The sequence below is a fragment of the Scardinius erythrophthalmus genome (genome assembly GCF_964197995.2).
Source record: "Scardinius erythrophthalmus genome assembly, chromosome: 13".
Classification (NCBI taxonomy): domain Eukaryota; kingdom Metazoa; phylum Chordata; class Actinopteri; order Cypriniformes; family Leuciscidae; genus Scardinius; species Scardinius erythrophthalmus.
Window position 1 is genome coordinate 1,310,740 of NC_138233.1, and position 5,049 is coordinate 1,315,788.

The following is a 5,049-nucleotide window of genomic DNA, read 5'->3' on the forward strand; positions in this document are numbered from 1 at the left end:
TTCTACGGGCAGGAGTTTACCTAGAACATTTATGATTAAAGCTGCAGTAGGGACTTTTTAGAAAACGTTGACTTGACTGATATAAGTAGCGATATCAAAGCAAACCGATTGTTTTTTATAGAGAATAGTATCAGAGATATGTTCACACGCTGTAAAAATAGAAAATGTTTGCTTGTAAATGTGTAAAGAAGAGAATCAATTCGACGGAGCTCCAAACACAAACAACGCGCTCAGTCGCGACGCATGCGCAGTACTCTAAAGTACTCTGTAACGTAGTAACTTGAGTAGTAAAATTTAGTAAAAAGTAAAAAGATGTAGTACTCTTTCCACCACTGCAGGGCGCTGGAAGGGGCAGCAACTGGCATTTCACGATTTCACACTTACATACAATTAGAGGGAGTAAAGTTGAATGCGTATTTGGCGTGCTGTCCGGGGGGAGGACTAGAAGCCTGGAGAAGGGGTGGTGGAGGGATGCTGCTAAACTGTCAATTGAGGTGAGACCCCCCTTCCATGACCCCCACAGAAGGAGCATGGGCCCTTTTTCAGCAGTTTTGGGTGAATAGCAGAGTGGAATCAGGAGACCGTGTTATTATACCATATCTTGTCCCTTAAAGATCAGGTAAATGCATTCGGAGAGATCCTCCTCTTATTAGCGACATCATATATACTCAGCGTCCATACTAAATCAGCTACTGTGCACCTGGCTGCTTGTCTGCGCCGAGACGGAAGTCCATTAAGGCCAGAAGAGTGGGTAACACAGTATGCCTACACAAGTGATGAAACGGTTATGATGGTGAACATGGATAACAGTTGTTTGACAGAAACCGTAGATAACTCAGCTGAACGGCCTCTGGGTCAGTCCTAATATGTAGTAAACACAGGGCTGGAGAGCGACCCGGAGCGGGGCAGTTTAATGACCAAGACCAGACCATAGTTTTCATGTTTAAAAGAACTTACTGTATATAAGTGACAGTTCAGGTCTTTCTATCCCATAATATACCACTGACATGTTTCAACCACAACATGAAGATAAATAACAAATTACATAAGTATTTTGCTATGATAATTTCAACTGTAACATGATGGTAAAAATGTTGGTTTGCATTTAAACAAACATTAAATATTTCAGTAAATTCTTTTTTTTTTTAACTTTATATCCAATTAAATTAAATTCACGTTTATTTTTCATTTAATTTGCTTTCAGCGTAAAACTTATGGGTTTAACCTGTATCCAGCATAATTACTAATCTACTATTAATAATCTGCATTATATAATTATATGAATCATTTTAATCATCATATGTTTTTTTTTTATGCATTAATTTGTGTCTTAATTCCCGTTCACACCAAGGACGATAACTATAAAGATAACTATGGAAGTAAAATAATGCCAAATGTTTTTAGAAACAAAAAAGCCTGTTGAATTTCACTACTTCACTACAAAAATATGCATCGCATTAACCATGCCTGATGCATTGTATTTTTAGGGCTTGCATTTTTATCGGCTGAAATTCAACATGGTTAATATTTAAGCTGTGAATATTTCAATGCAAAACATTTCAAACACATTTTCATTATTAAAAATTCAATAATCCATATTCACCACTTCCAAAATATTCAAACTGTTTCAAAATACAACCTATAATATTCAACAGGCAATTTTCGGTCCAATTTCATTGCAAACTCACTTCCACAAATTCAGTGGTTCAAATTGTAGTGGTCTAATTGTAATTGCTACTAGTAAGAATTGAATTGTAGAGCTCTCTAATTGAATTCTTACTAAAAATGCAATTACAACGAGTAACGCTGGGTACAATTTAAGCTAAAACGGCTTGCCATAGCAGCAGCTTCTGTGTTGACTGTCTGTCACTGGACCGTTAAAAATTGAACCGTCGCTGCGGAAACCATAGGTTATTTAACCCAACAGTCGGGTTATTTCTAGAATTGACCCAACAATTTTAAAAATGACCCAATATTTTTGGAAAATAACCCAACATATTGACCCAAATATGTGTGACCCAAAGCTTGGGTTAAACAAATAACCCAACGTTTTTAACTGTCCTGACCTTTACCTAAATCCTGAATTTTATGTCATAGTTTAGGGTGAGAAACCACAAACCACTTGCCACACTATAGTGCTCTCTTCCTTCTTTTGGTATATTGCATGTTCAGATATTCATAGAACAAAATATGTGGGCCGTGAAACTCACAATCAAGAATGCTGGCTGTGGCTGGTAACATTTAAAAAAAATAAAACAGAAAGAAAGAGAAAGAATTAATGTTGATGTCCACCAGTCTCCTCTTCTCGTGATGTTTGGTGATATTCCCCACAGATCCTGAGCTGAAGCTGACGATGGGTTTCAGCTCTTCATCTTTGCTCTGCTACAGATCTGCACACTGTGTGATGGGGGGAACTCAGAGGATCTTTCTAACATCACTGGTGTGTTCACCTTCGGTTCTTGTGTTCAACATTCTGCAGAACTCCTAAACTAAACTATAATCCATGTGTGAAGATTTACTTATTTAAAATGATTGTAAATAACAAATAAGTAATCAGACTTTGGTTTGTGTATTTCTGTTGGATTTGTCTTGCAGACTCTTCTAACCATCGTCATCACCTTCGTCGTCGTGGACTTTTCAACCGTAGATCAGCTGAGAAAGAGGAGGACCAGAGCCCTGTCTACAACCATAACTTGGAGTTGGTTGTATCAAAAGATCCACCTGAAGATGCAGTTCAAGTTTCTCATAAAAACGATGATTATTACATTCTTGGAATTAAGATATGTAATAAGGTTACGGTAAAAGCACTTAAAAGTTCAGAAATGAGCCAATGTGCTAATAATGAGGAACGTACATTTCTAGTGAATAAAGACAACTTTGAAATTTTAGAGTGGAAAAAATGGGCAGATGTAAAGAATGGCCAGATTCCATTTTACCCAATAATCATTTTTGAAGGTCACTACATTACTAAAGATAACAATGGTATCAAGTTTATGACCAAAGGCAGATTAATAAAAAGTTCTGAAGTTCTCACTGTAAACTATGACATAAAAGTTCAGGATTTTCAAACTGATAATTGTGAAGACAAAAAAAAGGTAAAGCCAGACAAGATAGAAGTGATAAAACGGTTCACAGCTGAAAACAAGAACTGCAAGCCAGCCAAACATGTGGTGAAGTTTGATCAAGGCATCGACAGAACAAAATCTATCCTAAAGAGCCGTACGCATGCGGGTGGAGGAGCGTTGGAGTTTTCAGCCTCTGGTACGATTTTTAAATTAGTTTAAATAAGTGGAAAAATTTCTGGGAAATATGACTATACTCACCAGGATTCTGAAACGTCATCTAAAGTTGATACTGACCTGCACTCAGTGAGTATGGAGATAGAGATTCCACCAAACCATTCTTGCACCATTGAGATTAAAAGAAAAACCTCTACATTTGAAGCCCTGTGCTCTGGTGAGCTCACCCGACAGTACAAGAACGGTGGAGATCGCACATCCTCGGTTACTGGCACCAATCAAGAGGAAGTAGCAGAACTCCTAACATCTATGAATCCCTGCAAACCCGTGAAAGATGGGGCGAAATGCTCAAATGCATGAAATCTGTGCAACGTCTGAAAAAATAAATGACATGTTGCCATGTGTGTGTTCATAAATATGTCCTCAATGGTGTACAAATACCTATGCCAATGATCTGACTTATCCTCAAACGAAGAATTTATTATCTTTATATACATGTCGTTTCGCCAATGGGGCGGCAGTGGCTCAGTGGTTCATGTAGGTTGTCTACAAACCGAAAGGTTCAATCCTCGGTTCCACCTGACCAAGTGTCGAGGTGTCCATGAGCAAGACACCTAACCCCAGCTGCTCCCGACGAGCTGGATGGCACCTTGCATGGCTGACACCGCTGTCGGTGTGTGAATGGGTGAATGTGAGGCTATATGTACAGCGCTTTGGTGGCCATAGGTCTGTGAAAGCACTATATAAATGCAGTCCATTTACCATTCATAACAAAATGTAAAAAAATAAATAAAAAAAATTCCTTGCTTTCAAATTATTTCAAGAATTTATTAAATTGAATTTTGACATGCTAACAGTGTTTTGTTTTGTTTTTATTGTTTTAAAGGGACATTGTGTATGAGTCAATCACAAGGTAAGAAGACAGGGTATGCTTAAACATCCCAAATGAAGTGATGGATCTAATATCAGAAGGTACTGTAAGTTATTCCAGTCTAAAGTAGCTTTAAACATAAAAGCTCTTTTGCCAACTGATTTCTTAGCTCTGGGGACAGAAAAGTAAAGCTAACCAGAGTGCCTCAATTGATAATTTGAAGTAATTGGAACAAAATACTCTTTTAAATAAGAAGGGTAATTGAAATGAATACATTTGAATATTAGTTCAATAATTAATGATGCGTGAGAAAGGGACATCCAAGGACAAATCTGCACAGTCTGTTGTATGCTGTTTTAAGACGGTAAAGGTCAGATTTTACAGAGTTTTGATAAACAACATCATAATAGTCAAAAATCGGAAGTATAAGTTGAGAGGCAAGTTTTTTTCGCACACTCTGAGTAAAACAATTACGAGATCGATAAAGAATATTAATTCCATAGTTGACTTTAAGTAAAACATGATCAATATGTGGTTTGAAAGACCGAGCCATACACCAAAATATTTACATTTTTCAACTTGAAGCAGAGGAGTACAGTCAGAGCAAGTTATTATACAAGAATCGGTTTCGGGTTTGAGTTTCTGTCTGGTACCAAAAATCATAAGATATGATTTAGTTTTGTTAAGCAATAATTTGTTATGAAAAAGCCAATCTTGTAAAATTTTGAAATCATACTGAAGACACGCTTGGATTTGTGGAAGATCAGGTTTAGATGTATATAAGACAGTGTCATCGGCATTAAGTCGAGCACAACAGTTATTAAAAATTGATGGTAAGTTATTAACACAGATAGAAAAAGGAGTGGTCCCAAAGTTGAGCCCTGGGGCACACCTCTTTGTTGAATCAGCAAATTACATTTATTTCCATGTAGGATAACA